The 26,837-nt window shown below is 39.1% G+C and overlaps 1 protein-coding gene across 11 annotated transcripts in view; it reads right to left on the bottom strand.

The window, feature by feature from the left end:
- Window positions 1–26,837, bottom strand: part of TNIK (TRAF2 and NCK interacting kinase) — a 396,420-nt gene that overhangs the window by 353,385 nt on the left and 16,198 nt on the right. The gene's annotated exons all lie outside the window — the stretch shown is intronic.

Genomic DNA, 26,837 nt, shown 5'->3' with positions numbered 1-26,837 from the left:
GTTCATACTCTTCACTACCACTAGTATAAAGATGAAACAGAAGTTTTCTGGCTGGACAAGGCTGGTATCTACTCCCAACTCCATCATTACTGTGCCTGACATGTGACTTTAGTTGTTAGCCTCTCTGAGCCTCAGTTTCCCCACTTAATTCTTCCAAGTGCTATGAATTCCCAGAACATAGTTGGTTTTCAATAAACTATAGGTATTTTTATCATGCAGGCCAGAGGGAAAATGGTCAAGTTAACAACATAAACCACAATAATGAGAAGGAAACCCAGAAGCATCAGGAACATGAACACTCTATGCTGAGCTGAGCAGGAAAACCGTACCTTAGAGAGGACTCTTTCCAGGGCCTTGATCCCCTCTTCACACGTGAACTAGACCCATTCTTGAGAGAGTCTGTATAGTCTGTGTTCACAACTCAAAGAATTAACATAGGTTTTCCTTTCCCTTTTACCTGGAGATATATAAATACATAATATCTGACATACAAAACTGTATTTTTACTCATATCCAATCTTTTCTAACTCCAACAGGTCTCTACATCTGATTCTAAATTAAGTCCTCTCCAGGCACAGTTCTGATTAAATCCCACTGGCTTCAGAGCCATTGAATCATCTTCAATGCCAAGTGAATGAAATCCAATCTCTGTGGTCTTGCCTCCTCTACCTCACAGCAGAGATTTAGGCTTCCATCCTAATGCTATCTCCCCTCATGCCTCATCTAGAACTGCTCTTGTAGGAAGGACAAGCCCCGTCAGCCCACTTCTCCCTGGACATATTTACCTTGGCTCATACCCTTCTATTGTCTTTGTACTGGCTGGTTCCCCTGAGCACCTGCTCATTTTCTCCTGCTCAAATCCCTATGATCTGTTAAGACCCCACTAAAGGGTCTTCTCTTCCAATAAAACTCCTGATACAGTCTGAATGTTTGAGCCTCCCCTAAAATTCATATGTTGACATTCGAACCCCCAAGGTGATGGTATTAGGAAGTAGGCCTTTGGGAAGTGATTAGGTCATGGGAGTGAGCCTCATTAATGGGATTAGTGCCCTTATTTTTAAAAAGGGCCCAGAGAGCTTCCTTGTCCCTTTCACTGTGAGAAGATGCTCTTAAGTCTGTGACGCAGCAAAGGGCCCTTACCCCAACCATGTTGGTGCCCGGTCACACAGTGATAAACATCTGTTGTTTACAAGCTGCCCAGCATGTAATATTTTGGTGTAGAGCCCAAACAGACTAAGACACACATCCCATAAGCAGTTCAGGCCCCAGCAACCCATTCTCTTCTTCCTCTAAATTCCTACCATGTATATAGTCTTCTTCTCTCCAATGCATGTATACACGGTTCAGTATTGCTATGTAACTTCCTCCAGGGAAATCCTTCTCTCTCCAATGATGCCCATATGCAACTTGAGACAAGATATATGATTAAGAGTATAGGGTTGTAGTCGGGCAAATCTAAAGTCAAACCACAGCTCTGCAATTTTCTAGCTATATGACCTTGAGCAAGCTATTTAACCTCTCTAAATAGTATTTTCCTCTCCTATAAAATAGGATAATAATATCAGTCATCTCCTATGATTTGGGGGTGGGTTCATACCAGGCACATATGAGTGCTGAATAACATCAGCTATAATTATTATCAATACCCATTTCTCATACTTTTTTCTATCCCCGATAGCACTATCTAATCTATGTATCTATCCAACCACCTATCCATTCATCCATCTTTCCATCTATCTGTGTAAGACACTCAATGAATCTTTGCCTACTGCCTAATTTGGATGCACCAATCCTTCTCAAATTTCCATTTCTCCAAGAAGCTCAAAGCTGTTTCTAGTTTATTAATCTGGCATTGAAACTCAAGAAGAGTCTCCAGATAGGATCTCACAGAGAGCCTGCGGATTTCCAGGAGGCTGAAAGGGGAGTGAAAAGTGATCATTTCCTTAGTTCAGATATGCTGGTTTGAAGAACAGCTGAATAATTCATTAGGTATTTTAAGGTACATTGATCAGATTCTGCTCTTTGAGAAGCATTTTACCTTGAAGTAAACTATTTGTCATTCTCCTTTCAAATGAGGGGTAGATAATAGACTGCCTCTCTTTAACAAAACTATAATAAAGGTCTCAATGATAATAATCCCTTAGACTTGCAGAGTGCATCACAGTTTATAAAGCACATTCATATCTATCATCCTATTCCATCCTTCCAACAGCCCCATCAGACAACCAGAGGGCTTATCTCAGTGTGATAAATGGGAATGCTCAGGAATGTTCAAGAGCTTTCCCACATGCCAATTTGTTGGTTCAAATATTCCAACTCCTAATTCAGTGCTCCTTTTACAGCACCATAGGATTTAAAACTATTTGCGCATCTTTACAAAGAGATACGCAGCTGGAAAGAATGGACCCCACTGCTAATTTGTATTCTAGCTAAAGTACTTGTATTATCACCTTGGAGATACGAATGCAAAGCAAAACTGTCAAATGGCATGTAAGGCAGTTCAATACTTACATGAGGCTAAGTGGGAGACCTTGGTTGAAAGTCTATTTTAATGCAGCCATTTCCAGGGTATTTCATACTTGTTTTCCTAGAGTGAAACAGTATACAGCTCCAGCCTCCAGGAATTTCCTGTTTCCATACTCAGTGTGGACCACATTTTGGTACTCTTCCTACACCTACTGTTTTACCAGGACCCCTCACCCACTGCCCTCCAGCTGCCCAACCAGCTACCTGGCTCCCCCTCAGACGTAGAGCATGTTCTAGCTGAACACCTATTCGGGGGCTATTTCCATCTGCAACCTGCTCCCTTCTCTCATTCACACCTCTGAGCAATTACCTCAAAGAGACCTTCAGCCCATCTTATCACATACCATCCACACGCACACACCCTGTAACCACTTCCCTACTGTTTCATCATGGTACTTATCACAATTTGACACTTCACAATTCTTTTATGTCTCTGTTTATGAGTGGTCTCCCCTCTAGAATGTAAGTTCCATAAAGACAGGCTTTTGTTTGGTTCACCACTATCCCACCAGTACTTAGAACAGTGCCTGACAATAAGAAGCTCCCAATAAATACTTGTTGAATAAGGGAATGCAGCCTACAAATTTCCTTGTTTAGAACCCCTACTTCTTCCGATGTGAAAAGATTCTTACACATGAAACTAAAAGAACAGAAACGAATCTCACAACTAGGACAAACGCAGAGACAATCAGTGCCATGGAAGGGATGCAGAACATGTGGGCAGAATCCCTGAGACCAGAACAACCATGACTGCAACTAGGTTACATCACTAGAGCTAATGCCATTCGCTTGATAAGAACAGATTAATGACCAATACTCCTCTCCTACCCCAACCAACTGACTGTCTCATTGCCTAAGGCAATTCCATCAAATGCCTCCAGCTGTTTCTTTTGAAAAAAGATTCAAGTTATTTCCTGGATTTCACATGTATGACAATAAATTGGCATTTACCACCTGGGAGTAGCACAACCTGACATTACCCATTTCAATCTGATACAGTAACAACTATTCAACATTGGTCATGAAGTATTCTTCCTAAAAATATTTAACCTGTATGTAATAATGAGAAAATCATCACATGTCCAGAAGGTGGGATATTAATCAGGGTAACTGGCCAGGACTCCAAAAAAATCAGTGTCAGGAAGAAAAAAAAGGGACTGGAAGACTCTCCTAGATTAAATACATAATACATACATACAAACGAATGAATGAATGAATGAATGAATGAGTAAATAAATAAATAACTAGGTTGGACCCTGGGATGGGGAAAACATAACTAAAATTAGGAAGCTGGGAAAATTTAATATGGAATGCATAGTTTACAGAAGCTCCATCAGCTATACCCATTTACTCTGCATTACTGAAAACCAAGATCCAGTTTATCATCAGTCACCCCTACAAGTAATCATTATGCATTTTCCACATACATCACGTCCTCTAGTTACATACATCTGGTCACAATAAAATCTGCATCCTGAGTTCAATAGGGCTTAGCCTCCGTGGAGCATCTTTAATGCTAACTGGAAGAGACAGGGTTTATACATGCTTATTTAGAAGATGGTTATGAAAACTGTATTCCCTAAGCCTGCCTTTTGGATTTTTATTATTCCTTCCATTTCTCCACCTCCCTCCCTCTCTCTTTGCATTGGCAGGGGTGGGGTATATGTCAATTAACATTTAGTAAGTTCTGGCATTGAATACATTAAATACTACATTAAATACTACTTCAGCCACTAAATTATAAATTCCTTGAGAGTAGAAATGATACCTGGTTAATCTTTGCATTCCTTGTGGCAAACAAAATGTCTCACATAGAGTACATAGTTCATAAGTGGTTGTTGAATGCTGGGTGAGGAGATGGGCTAAATGGGTGATGGACATTAAGGAAGGCACTTGTTGGAATGTGCACTGGGTGTTGTATGTAGGTGGTGAATCACTAAATTCTACTCCTGAAACCACTATTAAACTATATGTTAACTAAGTTGGATTTAAATAAAATTTTTAAAAAAGATTAACAATAACTAATAATGACAATAAAAATTAAATAAATGAAACTTACTGTACTTCAATTTAGAACATGTAATGACTATTGCTCGAATTTTTAAATGACCCCAAATCTCTGTACTTTGAAACGTACTGAGGAAGTAATACATTTTTCAGATTTTGCTACTTTCATTCAGTTGCCAAGTCTCTTAAACATTTCATGAAATGTTTAACAATAAAATTACTCTTCACATCTCAAGAAATATTTTTGAAGAAATTGGAAAATCAAGACATTCTTTCCATCTATAAAAAATTCAACAAGTGATTCAATAAGTCAATATCATACCTTATTTCAAAATGAAAAGGCATGAAGAGCATTTACTAAGATCTTCTGAATACTCTTACCTACATCTGCTAAAAAAAAAAAAAAGGCTTGTTTCACCAAATAATCCTTGCAGCATGATTTATCCACCTTTCTGCATCCATATCAACCACATCTTCACTCACCTTCTCCAATGAGAAATTTTATAGTTGCTTATTTCTTTAGTATTTACTGAATTCATTCTGGCAATGTGAAAAGTGTTATAATATTTAAAAATCATTTTAACTTTCTCCTTTACAGCTCCCTCCTTGCTTTTTTAAGTTCCCTTTCCATTTGGGAATCTTGACATTTGTAAATGTCCTGGATCATCAGGCTCTGAGACATTCAAATTCTACTTTACTGAAATCAGACTGCGTGGGGCGCCTGGGTGGCTCAGTCAGTTAAGCATCTGACTTTGACTCAGGTCATGATCTCACGGTTTGTGAGTTCAAGCCTTGCATCAGGCTCCATGCTCACAGCATGGAACCTGCTTGGGATTCTCTCTCTCTGCCCCTCCCCAACTCGTGCTTTCTCTCTCACTCTCTCAAAATAAATAAATAAGCTTAAAAAAAATCTGTGTGCTGAATTTCAACAATTATGTTTCCTCTACACTTGCTGACATTCTTTCATGGGCATTAAGACCACTACCTCCACTGGGGCCTCATGCACCCCCTTCCTATAATCAAAATGGTTTGTAAGGCAAGCTTTTTCTAAGACCACACAGCATATCCCAAAGAATTACCACGACCTAGTTCTAGAACATCACTCCAGATAGATTTCAGCCAGTGGCAAAATATACGAAACATCTTTACTTCATCAGCTGAGCCTCGTTTCTAAGAACCACTCCCTCTTTGAGAGGCTAACCAGAGGAAATCACCCCCTCGGAGAAAAAGAGACCATGGGCTTGGTCCCTGTCCAGCCACCACCCAGCTGCACAATCTTGAGATGTGTGTCTCTGAGCTTCAGTTTCCTCATCTTTATAATAAAGCAGTTATACTAGGTCATCTCTCACTTGCCTTCCAATTCTAAGATTCTGTAATTCCACTGAGTGTTCCTATTTGGGACAGAGGAGAAACATGATTATCAAATCTTATATATGTACACACACACACACACACACACACATACACACACACACACACACAGCTTTGGGTAGCTCTTCATTATCTTGCTACTTCCATGTATTTTGGGTGCTCTGACAACTTCCAAAAGGACCTATAAGAACTTAGAGATTAAAACACAGCCCAAATCTATGACATAGCAATTGTACTCTTAGGTCTACATCCAAGAGAAATAAAAACATACGTCCACACAAAACTTGTACACAAATATTCACAGCAGCATTATTCACACTAGCAAAAAAATGAAAATAACAAAAATGTCTATCAGTTAATGAATGGATAAATAAAATGTGGTGTATCCATACAATGGTATATTATTCAGAAAGGAATGGAATACTAATACTTGCTACAACATGGATGAATCTTTTTTTAAATTTTTTTATCGTTTATTCATTTTTGAGAGACAGAGCGTGAGCAGGGGAGGGAGGGGCAGAGAGAGAGTGAGAGAAAGCATCTGAAGCAGGCTCCAGGCTCTGAGCCATCAGCACAGAGCCCGATGCTGGGCTCGAACCCACGACCAGGAGATCATGACCTGAGCTTAAGTTGGGCACTCAACCGCCTGAGCCACCAAGACACCCCCAACAGGGATGAATCTTGCAACCATCCCACTAAGTGAAAGAAGCCAGTCCCAAAAGACCACATGTTCTATAAATCTATTTATATGAAATGTCCATTATAGGCAAATCTATTAATACAGAAAGTAAATTAATGGTTGCCTCAGGCTGAAATGGAGAGAGAGTTGGAGGGAAATGGGAAGTAACTGCTAATAAGTAAAAGGTTTCTTTTGGGGGTGATGAAATTTTCTAAACTTGATTGTGATGATGGCTGCACAGCTCTGTGAATATACTAACATCCACTGAATTGCACACCTCAAATGGATGACTTGTATGGTATTTGAATTATAACTGAACAAAACTGATTTTAAAATATTAACAAATAAACATGCCCCAGGTTTCTGCCTAAGGATAAAAGAATTAAAAAAAAAAAACTTTTGAAGGAAGCCCTGGGTTCAAATCCCAATGCTCCTCCTCAATAGCTGTGTGACCTTGAGCCTGTCTCTGACCCCACAAGGCAGAAATGACCCATCATGGTAAATTCATCCGTGTGGAAGATGTCCTCTAGGGACACAGCCTACCAGCCTATCATCTAGAAAACACACACTTCTTTCCACTGCCCTTGTTTGGTACTGCACATAAAGTAATGTTATGGTTCAACTTCAATGCATATTCTTCTGAGGCCATATTATTATCAGCCTTTTGTGTGTCCATGATTGTGCCCCACAAATACACACACATTTATACATATGCATTCAAATTCATACACTGTTTCTAATTAGGCCATTTACTTCTGTGAGTTAGTAATTTAGACTGTAAACACAAAGGTAATATTTCTATGGCTTTAAAAAACTAGCTAAGTGATGTCCACTTTAACTCAATAATTTGTTGTTTTTTAAACTCTCTACTTTCTCAAAATACCTTCTTTTGTTTTATTATTTTTTTTAAGAACTACTATCAGAAAATGAGAAAATAGGGGCCCCTGTGTGGCCCAGTCAGTTGAGCATCTGACTCTTGATTTCTGCTCAGATTATGATCACAGGGTTGTAGAATCAAGCCCCACGATTCTCTCTCTCTCTCTCTCTCTCTCTCTCTCTCTCTCTCTCTCTCTCCCTCTGCCCTCTCCCTTGCTCTCTTGCTCTCTCTCTAAAATAAATTTTTAAAAAGATAGAAAATGAGAAAATAAGCTTGCTTTTGGCAATCATACAGTCATCAAACATCTAACATAGGGTTGGGCAAAATGGGAAAAGGAGAGAGGGAGGTATAGGCTTCCAGGTATGGGATGAATAAATCATGGGAATAAAAGGCACAGCATAGGGAATATAATCAATGATATTGTAAGAACATTGTAGGGTGACAGATAGTAGCTACACTTACTCGTGGTGAGCAGAGCATAATATATAAACTTGTGAATCACTATGTTGTACACCTGAATCTAATGTACCATTGTGTGTCAACTATACTCAAAAATAAATAAATAAATAAATATATAGATAAATAAATAAAGAAATAAAACCTAACATGTACCAGAAGTTGTGCAAAGCACTCAAGATACAAAGATGAATATGGGACCCTAGTTAGCCTTAACTCTTGAAAAGCTCATCGTCCAGTGAAACCATAGTAAAAAAATTCTTTTTTAATTTTCAAAATTTTTTCAGCTTTATTGAAATATAAATGACATATAACATTTTGTAAGTTTAAGGTGTATGACCTGTTGATTCAATACACTTATTATATGCTGCAAACGATCACCCCTGCAGCATTAGCTAACACCTCCATCCAGTCACATAATTACCGTTTCTTTTTTATAATGAGAACATTCAAGATCTACTCTCTTCACAACTTTCAAGTATACAATAAATTATTGCTAACTATAATCACGGTGCTGTGCATTAGATCCCAGAACTTATTCATTTTCTAACTAGAAGTCCAACTAGATGACCAACATCTCATTTCCCCCACCCTCGACCCCTGAAAAAAAATTTTTTTAATCAACCAAACTAATTCTCTTCATTGATATAAAATAATGAGTTCTTGTTAGTGTTCTAATACCTCCCAGATGGGTTGGCTTCGAGCAGCTGAAATCTTTGGAAACTTAGAATCATCCCCTGCACCAATGAGAAGGCAGACCAAGTAGTCTATCCCACTCTTCTCCAATGAAAATATGCCGTTTTAAGCCAGGTTGAACTTTCCCTCCGTTTTTATAAAGTTCCATGGCTAAAGCTGAAGATATTTTAGCCAATATGCAAATCAGTCAATGTGCAGCACTGTGTCGATATGTGAATACTTATTACATTGCTATATAAACCTGTACACGTTACTAAATAGAAAAAAGGACTACAATCACCCAGATCATTTAAAACCAAACTCTTTACATTAAAAATAATCTGAATTCATATATATTGGCATATGGTGTTTATGTGCACTCCCACTCAATTTACACATGATTAATTTGTGTGCTTTAGAAAAAAGCAATGAAATCAATACCTGTTTTTAATATGTATATACTAATTTCAAAATCCACAATTTAAGCAACCTGCCAAATATTAAAACATGGTATGCAAACTAACAATTCTTCTCAGATATCTGTTAGTAATGTTATAAATAGTAACGCTAATTCACACTAATATAAATGCCAACTTTTTGCCACCTCTTTGGCTAAATAGAGAAGTATGCATAATCTGACTCCCTATAAATTCTAATTTTAAGAAATTATATTTATCACTATGCTATATTTATTACCCATACCTACACAGTATTTATCCAAAATTCTATGCAAAAGACATCTCATTGGTAACTTTTCCCATATTAAAAAAAAAAAAAGTTTTAATGTTTTAAGTAGAACAATATGCGTTCTATTTAATCAAAAAAAAAAAAGGAAAAAATGACAGCAACATGAATGTAAAAAATGCACATTTTTTCAACATCAAAGTCATCTTGGAATACATACAAAACTATTTTAAACAGGAATGAACTTTATTCAGGTCTACCTGAATAATTGCCTCAAATTTTTGCCCATTTTGACTGGAGCTCCATCCTATCTATACCCTCAAATCTTCCTCCCCTTCTTCGTACTTGTCCATTACCCCTTCTCAGCACCCCCTGACACTGTAAACACTTCACTGCTTTGCTTATAAGGCCACAGATTACTCAGGTCCAACACCAGGTACCAATGACTGAGGAGGGGAGAGGTTAAGGTCACTGGATTTGGGGAAGGCAATGAACAGCAAGATCCAGGTGTTAAATGATCATCTACCTGGACAAATAATTAAGTCAAAAATGATGAAGACAGGTACAGCCACTGTGGGAAACAGTATTATGGTTCTCTCCATAAAGTTAAAAATAGAACTACCCTATGATCCAGCAATTTCATTTCTGGGTATTTATACAAAGAAAATGAAAACACTAACTTAAAAAGATTTTGCACTCACTGAAAGATAAACTATTTACAATAACCAAGATACAGCCTAAATGGGTGCATGGACAAAGAAAATGTGGTATTTATGTACAATGGAATATTATTCAGCCATAAAAAAAGAAATCTTGCCATTTGTGATAACACAGATGGTTCCTGAAGGCATTATGGTAAGTGAAATAAGTCAGACAGAGAAAGACATTGTATGATCTCACTTTCCCACTTATGTACTTACATGTGGAATCTAAAAAACAAACACAAACTCATAGATACGGAGAACAGATTGGTGGTTACCAGAGGCAGAGGGTGGAAGGGTAAGCAAAAACGGGCCAAAGAGGTCAAAAGGTACAATCTTCCTGTTATAAAACAAGTAAGTCATAGGGATGTAACGTACTACATGGTGATTAGAGTTAATAATATGGTATTGCATTTTTAAAATTTGCTAAGAGAGTTAATCTTAAAAGTTCTCATTACAAGAAAAAAGAAACTAAGTATTTATGGTAGCAGATGTTAACTATACTAATTGTGGTGATCGTTTCATAATATATACAAACATTGAATAATTATATTGTACACCAAAAACTAATATGATGTTATATTGTCAATTATACCTTAACTTAAAAAAATAAAAGAATGAAGAAGACAATAAACAAATGGAAAACAGATGTAAGATCTTCAAAGATGAGTAGAAGTGACCATGGTCTTGATAGATAGCAGACAAAAAAGATGCAGAGTGATAAAGTGTAACATTTGGGAGCTGAATTAAATGATCTCAAAGATGCCATCCATTGCTAACAAAGGGGCCCTGAAAACATCTCAAGAATACTAGTAGTGACCTCCTGTAGATTCTTCATCAGAATGCCCAGACAGATCTATTTTCACACCTCCCTTGCCCTTGTAAAATCCCTAGTCACTTCCTCTCCACCTCAACAGATAATCTGGCTTCCTTCTTTACTAAAAAAAAAAAAAAAAAAATCAAGGTCATCAGAAAGAGATTTGGCACAGACTCTCTTTTCAGTCTCAGTTCTTACACTTCTTCATCTATTTTCTGTTCCCTAATAGAGGAAAATCCTTCCTGGCTTCTAGCATTAAACCCTCTGCTTTTCATCCTCTTTTCTTAATCAAGTATTGTAGAGTGCCTCCATAATCTAAGAGCATGAACTAGTTTATTAGGCTTGTGAAAGTTTATAAACCTCCCCAATACTCAGCTTCTTTAGCTATAAAATGGAATATAATGTCCACCATTCAAGACAGTTGTAAGATTTAAATATGATAATAGATTAAAGTAGCTGCCCCAAAGTAGGGTGCTTAACAATAACCAGCTATTATTATTACCCTCTCAGGGCTGTCTCCTTCAATTACCATGCACACTTCCTCTCACACTAACTGCAAAATCCATTTAGAGCTGACTTCAGAGAGGTGGTCTACCCACTGGGAACATAGCCCTGAACAAAAGCAAGGGAAAGTCCTTGCCCTCACGGAGTTTATAGCCTAGCAGGCAGAGAGAGAGAGGCAATAAGTAAAACACAGAAGTAAATTATATAGTGTTAAAAGATGCTAAGCCCTATGGAGTCACAATTTATGAAAGCATGTACTGGGAGGCCTCACTTTACACACTTAAATGCATGTAAGCAAAAACCTGAATGAGGCAACTGGCCAAGCAGATATCTGGAGAAGAGTATTCCTGAGAGGGCCAAGGCAGGAGCATTCTGGATGGTCTGAGGGATAGCAAAAAGGCTGGTGTCACTGAAGCCAGTGAGCAAGGGGGAGGACAGTAGATAAAGGCAGAACAATGAGGGGAGGGGAGCAGAAGCCGTGCAGATCAGACCTGACAGAGCCTTGAAGGCCATTGTAAGGAATTCAGCATTTACTTTGAGTGGGTCAAAGAGTAGGAGCCTCTGGTGAAATCTGCACAGTGGCATGATCCAACTTCACCTTTGTTAGGATCGCTCTAAACACTGTTGAGGACAGGCTCAAGGTCAAGAAAGGAAGAAGAAGACCAGTTAGGAGACTATTTCAATAATTCAGGACAAAGATGATAGTGGCAGGTTGGTGTCAATAGAGGTTGAGAAGTCGTTGGGCCCTGGATATATTTTTGAAGGGAATGTAATACCAAAAGGATTTTCTGATCCATCCAATTGCAATGCAGAAAAAGGGAGGGGCCAATGATGATTTCCAAGGATTTTGTCCAGAGCCACTGGAAGAACCCATTGGCCCTTTCCTGAGCAAGGCAGGAGGGTAATGAATGCCTTTATCTCTCCCGGACCATTGCTTCCTGCCCACTAACAGCCCAAAGGTCTTCTTGCTTTAAGAATAGAAAAGAAGGCATGTCAGCTTTCTGCTCTCCTAATCTCTCCTAATGCTTGACACTAAATTTCCTTGCAAAATTGCTCTGTAACCACTGCCTTCACTCTAACCTTCTTCTACAAATGACACTTCCCTTCTTCTACAAACAACACTCCTGCAGGGCAAGGAGGACATTCCAATCTTCCAGCCCAGACTCTGGAATTCTGTGCTGTAACCTTCTTGCCACACTGCAGCATTTGGCATTGCCCAAATACCTCCTTCCTCAAATTCTAGCCTTGGTGGGAAGATCGAGTATCCTGGTTCACTGTAATGGCTATGATAGCTCCTCCCACATTCTCCTTTCTCCTTTACTCTCTCCTTCATTTCTGTTCTCAAGGATCAGATCCCCTAAATTCCTCTCTGTCCCTCTGAAGCTACACTACCAGGACCTTTCACTCACAACCATTCTAAGTGTTCCCTTCATGGGGTCGCCAGCAGCCCATTCAGCGCCTGCAACATTGTTGACTGCACAAACGAATGAATCAATCTGTCCATCAATCGTCATATCTCTATTTAGTTTTCACCTGTCTCCCAAGCTCCCGCTCTGCTATTATAGCCACGAGCTGCACATTCCTTTTAAGTTAACCGAGTCTAAAGAAACACTCCATCTTAACTATCCCTCCACAAAGCAAGCAGCTTTATTCTATCATATTTTTTTTTCTTTTTAAAGTTTATTTATTTATTTTGAGAGAGATAGAGAATAGGGGAGAGGCAGAGAGAGAGGGAGAGAGAGATCCCAAGCAGGCTTCCCACTGTCAGCACAGAGCCCGACGTGGGGTTTGAACCCACAAACTGTGAGATCATGACCTGAGCCGAAATCAAGAGGGGGATGCTTAACCAAATGAGCCACCAAGGCGCCCCTGACTATCATATTTATTTTAAGGATGTAGCGACCCCTGAATAAAAACTTTTATTTCTTCCAGATTAAGATTTCTACAAGAGCCTCCCTTCTGCCCTTCTCATTTCATTTTACAATGCTACCAGCTTAATTTTGTAAAACACTGGTTTGATCATGTCACTCGTCCAATCAATGTTTATTAGTACCACATTGGCTTCAGAAGTTGAGAGAGAGAGAGAGAGAAACAAGACAGAGAGAGAGAGAAAAGAGGAAGAAGGAGAGAGAGAGAGAGCAAGAGGTTGTCTCTCCACCCCTCCAACAAGCCTTACACACCACTGCTCACACAGTTCCCCGCCTGGTTGTTTCTCCTCCAGCCTCTCTTCAGACCATACCCTGTACTATGTGTTCATCAATGTTCTGCTCAAATCCTACGTTGCCCCAGAAGCTGGACACACACCTCCCAGACAAGAGCGGTTTGCAACATTAATGCCCCAGGATTCACTGTACTCGCCACTCCTATGTCACTGAGAACACTGGTTCTGCAGTGTGGCCCTGGGATCAGTAGCATCAGTACCACTTTGTTAAAATGTAAATATTTATGTGTGCCTTCCCCCACACCACGCCCCAGTCCCACTGAATCAGAATCTCAAGAGGCAGAGTTCAGCAGTCTGTGATTTACCAAACTTCCCAGGTAAGGCTAACACACATTAAAGTTTGAGAGCCATTGGCTTATAATAAAATACTGCCCTACAATGTTTCACCTTGCCAACTAAACAATATGCAAAATGCCAAGAGCAGTATCTAGTGTATAGCCGTCCCTCAAGACACGAGTTTTGTGACACTGTTTTCAGTAATGGCATCACATTAAGTATCAAACCCCAACCTCTAATTTTGTGGGAGCTCAAAATTTAGCTCCCAAAAATTCCAAGAAACAACAAAAGTACTCTAGTTTTTAATATGAATCAAGAAAATAAAATAATACTCTTTTAATCAAAAGTTTAAGTCTTTTTAATGTTAAACAACAAAATTAAATGCTTTTATGTAATACTAAATAATTTGACACTAAGTGAATAAACAGAGAATCTTCTTTTATATTTCCTTTGTATTTCAGTTCAGAAAAATAGTTCTGAAGTTTTGAGGTTTACCTTAATCGTGAATACAGGACAAGGTACCTAAATAAAAATACCTGCAACCAAGCATGCCTGGGTGGCTCAGTCTTAATCACTGACTTTGGCTCAGGTCATGATCTCACGGTTCGTGGGTTCGAGCCCCATGTCAGGCTCTGTGCTGACAGCTCAGAGCCTGGAGCCTGTCTGTGTCTCCCTCTCTCTCTCTCTGCCCCTCCCCCACTTGTGTTCTGTCTCTCTTTCTCTTTCTCTGTCTCAAAAATAAATAAACATAAAAAAATACCTACAACAAGATTAGACCTTAATTTTAAATGTTTATTTACTTATTTGGAGAGAGAGAGAGAGGGAGCAGGGGAAAAGGAGAGAGAGAGAGAGAGAGAGGGAGGGAAAGAGAGAATCCCAAGCAGGCTCCCCACAGTCAGCACAGAGCTTGATGCAGGGCTCGATCTCACAAACCTATGAGATCATGACCTGAGCCAAAATGAAGAGTCTGGCACTTAACTAACTGAGTCACCCAGACACCCTAATTAGACCTTAATTTTTAAAAATCTGTATGTTACAGAAAATGGAAAGTCAAACCGAATCAAGTTGAACATTCATGTTTAACATTCTGCCTTCAGGAAATTCAGTAATAATGAGTTACACTTAAGTCCAGCCTATTTGTTTCCACTCTTCAGACAACCATATTTAAGAAAGAATTAATTTTAATTAAGGGCCCAAAATGACAAATTTTGTGTTCTGGATAAAAAAGGAAATAATTATTAACGCTAAAAATGCCTTTGGATGGTATTATATGTTCCATTTATTCCCTATATTGATGAACTTTCTTCATGTCTAATGTGAAGAGAACACAGTGATAGCTGTCATGCTAGGTGTGAGCATATTTTTGTATACTTAACCTCTTTGGAGTTTTATTGCCAAAATGTCCAGGGTTCCATACCAATATATTGTTTTTACTAGAATTATTTTTTAAGAAAAAAGAAAGAAAGAAAGAAAGAAAGAAAGAAAGAAAGAAAGAAAGAAAGAAAGAAAGAAAGAAAGAAAGACTGGAAAAGACCAAGACAAAATAGTAAAAGGAGTTACCTCTGGTACCACATAATTTTTTCCCTTCTTGTTTTATAATAACCAACTTTTCAATGAGCATATGTTAACTTCAAAATCTAAAAAAATATATAAGTTTTAAGGACATGGTTTTGTTTTATGTAACTAATCATACAGTGGCTTATGTCTGCATTTAGGAGAATTGTGCGTGTGTCTTCTTCACATATATCATCTCATTTAATGCTCACAATAGCCCCATTTTGCAGATAAGAAAACTGAATCACAGAGAAATTAAATATATGGTACACAGGACTCAAACATGTGCAGACTGACATTAAAACTCACTAAAGTCTCCCACTGGGAAGCCGCCATCTAGGCTGGAACTCCTATCTCGCCCTTTGGCAAATCCAAGACTGGTTCATTACTTCCTTTTGAGAATGTATAAACAGAAACCCAACGGCAAAAGCAATAGACCTATAACATTGGGTCATTTTTTTTTCTTTTCTCTTATTCTGCCCTGTGTCCTGATGACTCAGAAGAAAACACACAAAACATATTAGACATAAAAATTTGAGAATGCACCTTCATGGTGTCCTCAAATGGGGGAACTGCAAAGAGGAGATGGTGTCCTTAAGATTAGAGCGAATAGCGAAAAGGGAAGAAAACACCTACCTAAAACGCAAGTGCAAAAGCAGAGACAGTAAAGAACAGAACTGATGCTGTGGAAAATAATGCCCATACTGTGAAAGACCAACAGGAAACACTCTCCCAGCAACAATTTAAAGGACAGATATAAAAATAAAGACAGGAAAGTTGACATATAAGGATCACAGGGCACAGAGATCCAAACAAAGCAAACAGATATTCCGCAGGATGAAATTCTATAGGAAATAATAGAAATTAAAAAAATAGTAAAGGTAAATAAACATATGTGGACGAGGGGCGCCTGAGTGGCTCAGTCGGTTAAGCGTCCGACTTCAGCTCAGGTCACGATCTCTCGGTCTGTTGAGTTCGAGCCCCGCGTCGGGCTCCGGGCTGATGGCTCAGAGCCTGGAGCCTGCTTCCAATTCTGCGTCTCCCTCTCTCTCTGCCCCTCCCCCGTTCATGCTCTGTCTCTCTCTGTCTCAAAAATAAACGTTAAAAAAATTTTTTTAAATAAAATATGTGGACGAAAACCAGCTTGTAGGAGCAAAAGTACACTGAGTTCTAAGCAAAATAACTGAAAACAGATCCCACCTGTACCCAAAAAAGTAATTTCCAATTTTTTCAAAATTCATGTAACTAACCAGGCAGAAAATCAGGTTAACTACAAAGTAATATCAAATGAGCCCCAAACGTCTCTTTTACAATGTTACACACCACAAGCCAATGAACCACCTACACAACTTGGTGAAGAAAGGGTGGTGATAAAGTAACTGTATTCCCCAATTATTGTTCCCGAAAAAAGCAAAAGACAATTTTGAAGCTATGCAAGAACTCATAAAATATGACAAATACATAATAGTCATTTAAAAAGTAAAGTATATATTCCAGCTAACTGAAAGGCAAATCAAAAATAGAGAATTCAAGAATATAACAAGGGCAAACTACAACCGATTTAGTACAGCTGATTTAATGCAAAATACAAAGACTATCCCTGAAAAACAATGTATTGTTTTTAATACCTTCAAATTTTAACCCTTAATCTTAAAAAAAACTACGTATATAGTATTAAGTTGAGATCAAACAACACAACATATATATCCAATTTATAATCAGGTTGAATTAAACACTGGAAAGAGCGAGAGAAGCATGGGATCAGGGTAGGGGAATAAGGTTTCACACTTTATTATGCAATAGGGACATTAAAGGCTCCCATTTTATTATTAATACGTGTAATTTGAGAACTGCAGGTGTAAGTACATATGTAAATTGCATTTTTGAAAAACGTTTATATAGAAAAACAATAGAGGGTGACTGGATGGTTTAGTCAGTTAAGCGTCCAGTTCTTGATTTAGACTCAGGTCATGATCTCACGATTTGTAAGTTTGAGCCCCAGGTCAGGGTCTGAGCTGGCAGTGCAGGGCCTGATTGGGATTCTCTACCTCTCTCTCTGCCCCTCCCTTTCTCGTGCTCTGTCTCTCTCAAAATAAATAAACATAAAAAAAAAAAAACAATGGAGACACGAAGGAAAATGCAACTTTAAAAATGACAGATGATCAAACATATCATATGTATAAGTAATCAATAAAACCAAATGACATAAACTTTCCCTCTGAAAGAAAACCTTCAGATTAGGTCCAAAAATAAAATCTTATTCACAATACATACTTTCATCAAATCATAAAATTAATCAAATCCTAAAACATAAAACTAATACAATGTCAATTATATCTCATTAAAAAAACAACAAAATCTACTATGTATATGCTCTTTCAAGAGATACAACAAAACAAATCTATACAAAGTCTAGAAATAAAAAGAAAATAAAAATATCAAGCAACCACAAAGAAACACTTTTAAAAAACAAAAATAATTTCTTCAAAAGCAATGAGTGATGGATAGAATTACTGAATCACTATATTGGACATATGAAACGTATGTTAACTATACTGGAATTAAAATTAAAAATTTAATAAAAATAATAATAACAATAATAATAATAATAATAATAATAATAATAATTTCTAAGAAAAGCCATTACCTGGGGCAGAGTGTTTTGGATTCATAAAAGTTACAATCTACTATGAAGTTGTAACCCTTAAAACTTTATACAGCAATAAGACTGACACATATAACACACACAAATGACAGAAACACAAATTATACCAGGAGATTAGAAAGCTATTTTTGTGTGATCATTCTTCCAGATGAAATTTAGAATCATTTCCTAAAATCTTAAAACAAATTTTTCTTGATATTTTTGTTGAAATCTCATGTTAACACAGGAAGAATAGATGCCTCTACGTTACTAAGTTTTTCCTATCCAGGAACATGAACTATCTTTGCATTTACTCAAGTCTTCAGTATATCCTTTGCTAAGATTTAAATTTTTCTTTATATAAGTTGTACAGAAGAGTTCTTGTTAAATTCATTCCTAGAATATATATATATGTATAATATTATATATATGCATATTGTATATATATATATATATGGTTTTTTTGTTATTATTGTAAAGGTATCATTTTTCAAATATATTTTATAATTGGTTATTTTGGCTCACTAATAAGAATCCTATTGGCTTGGGTATACTTATTTTATATCTACCCACAGTGCTAAATTTTTATTGTTCTAATTTCTTTTAGTTGATTCTCCTAAATTTAAGGTATCATCTGTAAATAATGAAAGCACCACTATCATCTAATCCTTATAATTTTGGTTTCAGGGTGCCTGGGTGGCTACATTGGTTGAACACCTCAGCTCGTCATGATCTCATGGTTTGTGAGCTCGAGCCCTGCATTGGGCTCTGCACTGACAGTATGAAGCCTGCTTGGGATTCTCTCTCTCTCTCTCTCTCTCTCTCTCTTTTTTCTTTGTCCCCTCCCTGCATGCTCCCTCTCTCTCTTTCTCTCAAAATAAATATACCTTTAAAAAAATGAAAGGAATATACCAGACAGTCCCTGACTAACGATGATTTGACTTACAATTTTTCTACTTTAAGATGGTGCAAAAGCAAAACGCATTTAGTAGAAACCATACTTGTAATTTGCATTTTCCTGGGCTAGCAATATTCAGTATAATACTCTCTTATGATGCTGAGCAGTGGCAGCGAGCTGTAGCTCCCAGTCAACCACACAATCATAAGGATAAGCAACGGATACACTTACAAACTTTCTGTACCCATATAACCATTCTACTTTTCATTTTCAGTACAGTATTCAATCAATTACATGAGATATTGAAACCTTTATTATTAAATGCTCTTTGTATTATGTGATGTTGCCAAACTATAGGCTAATGTAAGTATCCTGAATGTGTTCAAGGTAAGCTAAGCTAAGCTACAATGTTTGGTAGGTTAAGAGTACTAAATGCATTTTTGACTTAAGATATTTCCAACTTACAATGGGTTTATTGGGGCATCACACCATTTTAAGTCAAGAAAGATCTGTATATCACTTAGGGTGTTTACAAGTGCAAATAAAAGAACACGCAACTCCAATGGCTTAAACAATGAGGAAATTGTTAGCTAATATAATATGAAATCTGGAGTCAGGGCAGTTGTAGCATTGATTAATTCAGCTACTCAACAATGTAGGGACCTAAGTCGGTTTTTCTATGATTCTCCAGGCTTTCCCCTCATGATTGTCAGATGGCTGCAGCAAATCTAAGTATCATGGTCTTCTACACAATATCCAAGCACAGAAGAGGGTAAGTCTCATTTTTAAAAGCTCACTTGTAAAAGTGAGGAAACCCTTCCCACAAACCTCCCTGACTCCTCCATTGTGTCACATGACTTGCCTAAACTCATCAACAAAAGGAACGGAATCCAATCCTAAATCTATTCCACATCCTCCATGCTGGGACGAAGGAGATGGGGATCCAATCCAATCCTTAATCTATTCCACCTCTTCCATGCTGGGACCAAGAAGATGGAGGTCCACTTCCTCTGAGATTGTGGGAGGGGTAAACATCAACCCAAATTCAGAGCAGGACATCAAGAAAGGAGATGGGAATGGCTGATAGGTAGTTAACCAACAGTATCACCACACAGAGATTCTCCGGTGTTTGAAGAGTAGGGATGAAGTGGGCTGTTGGTTTTAAGCACATTCTCTATCAAGAAAGAATCCCCTTATTCTCAGTTTAATAAGAATAACTGGAATGGGGCACCTGTCTGGCTCAGTGGGTAGAGCATGAAACTCTTGATCTTGGGGTCGGTCATGAGTTCAAACCCCACATTGCACATACAGCTTACTTAAAAAGATTAGGGGTGCCTGGATGGCTTGGGTTGGTTGAGCATCTGACTCTAGATTTCGGCTCAGGTCATGATCTCATAGTTGTGAAATTGAACCCCACATTGGGCTCTGCACTCAGCATGGGGTGTGCTTAGGATCCTTTCCCTCTCCCTCTGCCCTTCCCCTCCTTTCACTCTCTCTCTTAAAAAAAAAGAATAGTTGGGGGGGGGGGCTTTGGGGAGAGGGGTTAAATAAGAATGACAGCTAAATTTTACCAATGTCTTTTGACATCTGTTGAAATGATTCCAGAGTTAACATCCTTTGACCTATTAACGTGTTGCATTAGTAGATTTTCCAAGAAGGAAACAAAAGTGCTTAAAAGGCATTTTCTGTGTTTTCAGTTCCATACTGATTTGCAATATTTAGGCTTCCTCATACAAAGCTGGGCACACACATTGCTGCTTATTAGTAAACAACATTTCATATACACACAGACACACATATACATGTATATATATATGTGTGTGTGTATAATATATATATGTGTGTGTGTGTATATGTATATGTATATGTATATGTCTACACACACACACACACACACACATATATTAGATCCTATGTCAGAAGCATTGAAGAGGGAAAGACTAGACTCAGAGGGTGGCAGGCAGCAGAGGAAGATATAACAACCCAGACATGGAATACTTCAGCCTGTTCTAGGCTAAAGACAGCAGAATAGGAGAGATGCAAAGGTTACTTCTAAGAAACAACTCCCACTTCACCCACATCAATATTTGGCATCAATGGCACTCCCACCACAGAACTAATAACATAGCTTTAAAGTATTTCAGCTCCCTGAAACATCCCACTCCCCATCCCGGTCCACTTCCCCCACTTTCCTCACCCCTATACAGCTAGCCATGCACCCCAGAGCTCCTACCAAACATACCTGTTTTTACGTTTGTCTCTATCACTACACTTCAAGCTCCTTGAAGACACAGCGTATACCTTGTAAACCTACATATACCCAATTGCTTGCACTGCCCCAGATTCACAGTGGACTCTCCAGTTGCTTAAAAGAAGTGACGCTGGTGCTGAACATGTTGAAAATTATATCATGCATTTGCAATATGGCAGGCACTGTCCTAAGTACTTTACATAAAATATGGTTTTTTTTAATTCCTACAATATCCCCACATGTCATTATTATCTGCATTTTACAGGTGTGGAAAAAAAACCTAAAGAATTTATATAACTTGCCCCAAGTTGCAAACCTTTTAAGCTGCAGCACCAGGACTCAAATCCAGAATTTGACCCCTAAGGTAACCTCTAAGCCATTCTGCTTCCTGTAATTCGAAAAACAAATGAGATAAGCTACAAGCTCACAACGAGCCTAAATTATGTCACAATCACCTCCCATATAGGTTACTCTCCGTGGAACTGCCAAAAATGCTCTGGGTGACTTCACTGCCAAGGTGTCATCTGGAGAATCCTAACCAGACGCCAGAGGCCATCATCATTCATTTACACTCCCTGATTTTAGAAAGACTGAGAACAGGTTGAAGATTTGAACATTTCAGCACAAATATGCACTGGAATAGGCAGCACGTGCACCTCGCCATCCTTTTCCCCGTCCTCCACCAAAGCCCTAGGCACATTTCCCCCTCAGGATCCCTTACATGGTCAGCCGTGTTCAGGAATCTCAGCACACCTCAAAAAGAATGAGATGGAATGTGACTGTATCTGTACCCGTTTCCCTCTCCTTTTATTAGTGCCCCAAAGCCTATAAAAGCTTGGAATCTATTAATCCTATGTTTATAGCAGGAATTTCTATTCATTATTACCTGAAAAAGGAAGAGTCAATTTAATACACTTGATTTCAAAGATTGTATCCAGTGAAGCCAGAGTCCATTACAGTCATATCAGCTAATTACTATAAAGCGCAACAGCCTGCATTTGTAAAAGAAAAAAGAATCCAAGCTTAGCAGGCTATATAACCAGTAGGGAACATGGGAACATGATGATCGCCTTTGTTGCTGAATTGCATTTTTAGATCTGATGCGAAAAGCTCCCCCTTCACCTTGTTCTGTTCCCAGAATGCCATTTCACTGCCATGGCCTTATCCTTCTACAGCAAGAAAGAAACCACAAGAACCAGTGAGCACTCACTAAAGCTAATCAATATGTAGAAGCTAAAAATAAAACAAAGAATTAGACATATGTCAGCACAGGCAGAGGAAAGGGGCGTTTTCCTCGTGCCCCAAGACTTAGTTCTAGGCTAATTCTTGTGACTATTTCTGTGATTCTCTGGGATTTACAGGTGCAGGAGGTATTCAAACACCTGAATTTCTGAAGAATACCTGAGTCCTTCCTTCTGCACAGGCAGAATTCTTTCCAACAGCAGTCAGAGAAGAGGGAGGGTGTCTGCAGCCAAGGTGGGACCCATCATTCCCAACTTCTATCAGGTAACTGAAATCCATGTATCATCCACTGCCACACCAAGAGGCGACCCTTGAACTTCACCTGATGCCTCTGGGTAAAGGAGAGAGAATCTTTCTTTACATATACCTCCCAAAAGTAAACTTAGAAGGTTCCAAATGACTTCATTCAATAGATATCTGAGTGCCAACAATGTACATTAATGACAGGTGCTGAAGATATCCAGGGGATTGGTAACCAGCCCATTGGCAAGTTAGCTATCCGCACCATGATGTAACACAATGTCCTTTACCCTGCCTTCCCGTTAGTCACTGGTGAAGCTGTCCCACAGTAAGTGCCTTTTAGAGTCCAAGGAACAAAAGTGGGAATATAACCACCATATGTTTTCGGTAACTTGTCACAATAAAACTTCACCCATGTCCCATTTACCGAGCCTGGGCTTATAAAGAGATTTATCGTGTGCTTTGTTAATGAACCACTTTAACATGTGAGGGGAGACAGAAAAACAATATTTAAAGGTCATTTCACCATCTGAGAGCCCCTCTCTGCTTCTTCCCATTAAAGTTCGTGGGACCCTCGAAAATTTCTAATAATGCCGATATGAAGTCCAACAGTTGCCTAGGACAATTTTTCAGGAGTGACTACACTTTCTTAAGGTTTGATTTCCCAATAGCACAATCCCTCCTCCTAAAGGCTGAAAACACAGTAAAATTATAGCCAGTCTCCCATCCATTCAGTGCACAGTGGGGCTGCAGAATCCAAACAAGGTAATTCCAGGAATGCACCTTACTCTGAAGTATGTTAGACATTCTATGGGACACAGATGGAAAACAGACACTGTTCTTGTCCTAAGAAGTTTATAACTTAAAGACACTAATGACTATATGGGTAAATAATTCTAAAACAAAGAGCTGTGGGTGATATACAGTATAAACAAAACAAGACAGAAGAACAAAGTAGATAGAGATTAATGTGAACAAGGTAGAGAGATGTCTTACTAACAGGGGTTTCTGTAGATTGATCAGGGTCGCAAAAGGGAGACTGGATGAATTTATCAAGACCTGTCCAACAACCACTCATGGTAGGATCAGTATTCTGACCTGAATAGGGTACAGCCCTAAAGATCCTGGGTCAACCCCAGCCTTATTCCAGCCACAGTAAGTCAATTTCTGATCAAATTTTCAGATTCCTAAATCTCTCCAAAATCAGGAAGACGCTGCACTGGAGAGCAGACAGTTGTTCCAATACTAAAAAGGTATTTCTACTATATATTGAGAAAACAGGAAGTAGCAATGGCACAGTGCTCACATTTCATACTTTTCTTTTTTTTTCTTTTTTTTTTTTTTCAACGTTTATTTATTTTTGGGACAGAGAGAGACAGAGCATGAACGGGGGAGGGTCAGAGAGAGAGGGAGACACAGAATCGGAAACAGGCTCCAGGCTCCGAGCCATCAGCCCAGAGCCTGACGCAGGGCTCGAACTCACGGACCGCGAGATCGTGACCTGGCTGAAGTCGGACGCCCAACCGACTGCGCCACCCAGGCGCCCCACATTTCATACTTTTCAAAGTCAGACAAGCCTGGGTTCAAAGCCAGGCTCCATTATTTCCAACAGGTCACTTAACCTAAGCGTGCGTTTCCACATGTGTAAAGTTAGAAGAAAAATAGTACACATCACAAAATCTGACTGTGTTCATAAGACCAGACCTTTAAAATAAGTAGCCCAGTGCTTCATACATGGCAAGTGGTCACAGAGGATATTAGCTATTAATATTGCCATTATCATTATTAAATAAATTATATTCCAAACAGTGTCAGGTGTATCTATGTGATGGTGTGACCTGAGACTCAGTACCCTAACTATATCATGTCCTGGGACCTGGAAAGCTGAGGACCACATCGCTGCCCTAACCAGGGCCAACATGAGCCAACAGCCTGTGTTCCCCTCCCTTCCGGCCCCTAACTCAGCACCTGGCACAAGCAGCCCCAAAAAGCTAAACATATGTTCTGTCTCCACTGGTTTCAAGGACATTCCACCCTGTCTCCCAGCTGCTCAGAGGGAAGGGTCATACTCTCCCTGCTTCCCCGACCCCACAGGGGCACACAGGACAAAACTGCTCCTTACAGTTTTCTGGCAGTGACATAATCTGACAGTGTCTACAGATTTTCTGCCTGTTTTTATAATATCCAAGACTATGTGAGTCTGGGGGACGATTTCAGTGATAATTGGCTCTCAGCCCCAACCCAGTTCTGCTACTTCTGGTTAAGTTCCCAAGCCTCGTTCCTTGCCCACATTTCCCAAAGGGTGCTCTTGTGGCCATAGTGGCTATTGCAGCTTGCAGCAACTTGTTCCTCCACGAGGAAGGACCCTTCCAGGCTTCAGCTGTAACCCCCAGAGCTCAGCTCTTCCGTTCTGAATTCTGGAGAATGCGTTTTATCAAGTGATCATAGCTCCTTTCAGCATCTTGTCTTCTTCGAATCTCTACACAGATACCAAATGTCATTGCACTTGACGAAAAGTAGCGGAAGACACATCTAATTCCTCGGAGTGAACATTTGAAGGATGGATAGGTGTTCATTACAGAGTTGGTGGAGCAAACACGGTGTTCGGGGTTTCCCAAGCAGCAGAGGAAATGCCACGTACGTTTCCATCTTGCAGCCGGACTGTACCTGGTGTTCACCAGTCCAGGACATCCAGGGCCCTGGCAGTGCTCCTAGCTCTCAGAAGGTGTCCAACAGATGAACAAGAGGCCTCAATCAGCATGGTGGACATCAGCAACTGTAGCGTGTTATGGCTTCTTAAAATGGAGAACACATACATCCAAACTATGTGAGGGCCACGGAGTTGCAAACCTGTGGGCCCCAGGCTAGATAACTGAACTCCAATTTGCAAACTAAACTCCCTCTAGGTGAATCGTATGCCGTCTTATGAACTAAACTAGAGCAGTGAACTTCAAATTTTTAGCTTCCTTACCCTATAAGAAATACATTCTACATTGTAACCTAATACACACGTATATATGATATACACACAGTAATAGTTTTCTACTCTATTGTAATTAATTTTCTAAAGCTAATTGCAACCCATTAAACTCACTCCACAACTCATTACAATTTGAAAGACTCTGAATTGGTGTATAGAGAGGGGATAGTGTGGTGACTGCTGATACTGAAAAAAAAAAAAAAGTAGGGAATAGTTAGATCATCAAAGACCTTGCTAAATTAAGGAGTGTAGCTTTATGCTGTAAGTCATGAGAAGCCATTCATTTCATTAATAAATAGATAGGCAAATAAACAAAACACAGGTCCTGCCCTGTGGGAATTACAGTCTCCTCTGGGACAACGGGTTGGGGGAAGAGACAAATAAACTATCTGTTAACAAGAGAGACCGGAGATGACTTCTAGGCAGAGAGAGCAGCATGCGGAACAGTAGAGGGGTGAGTAACTGCCAGAAACACCACAAGAATTGAAAGTGGTTCAGTAAGGAATGGCTTCAGACAGGAATAGCTATCCTAGATCTGGCTCCAAAGTTCTCCTTTCTCTGGGAGGGGAGATAAGTGATCAGCCACCTTATCTTGAAGGAAGTTATTATGATTACATTTATAAAATATGAGACACCCTTCACAATAAGGGAGACATAAGGTAGGTAGAAGGCATAAGGTAGGACCAGAGTCCCCCATCCCTCAAGGTAGAGAGGAGAGGGCCTTCCTAGAAATACTGGAGTGGCCTGACTGGGGAATCTGCCCTCGTGGTGTATGGAGCTGGTACAACCGTGAAGCAATGTCCCAGACAGATTACATTTTAACAGGTGTAATTTACATATCATAAAACTCATTCATGTTACCACCATCCAATTGTAGAACATATTCCATCACCTCAAAAGACCCCACACGCCTATCTGCCATCACTCTCCGTTTTCATTACCAGCCCTAGCCGACCACTAAACCCACCTTCTGTCTCGACAGATTTGCCTTTTTAGACATTTCACATAAACAGAATCATACATGTGATCTTTTGCGCCTGGCTTCTTTCACTTAGCGAAACATCCACTTTGTAGCCTGTATCAGTACGTCATTCTTTTTTACTGAATAGTATCCCATTGTACCCCATCACAATTTGTTTACCTCTTCATCTGTTGATAGACACTGGAATCGTCCCCACTTCTGGCTATTATGAACATTCAGGTTACAAGTTTTTGCCTGGACATATGTTTGCAT

Source organism: Prionailurus bengalensis, chromosome C2 (genome assembly GCF_016509475.1).
Source record: "Prionailurus bengalensis isolate Pbe53 chromosome C2, Fcat_Pben_1.1_paternal_pri, whole genome shotgun sequence".
In the NCBI taxonomy this organism is placed as follows: Eukaryota; Metazoa; Chordata; class Mammalia; order Carnivora; family Felidae; genus Prionailurus; species Prionailurus bengalensis.
Note: the sequence above shows the minus strand (reverse complement) of the source record. Positions and strands in the feature narration are given on the sequence as shown.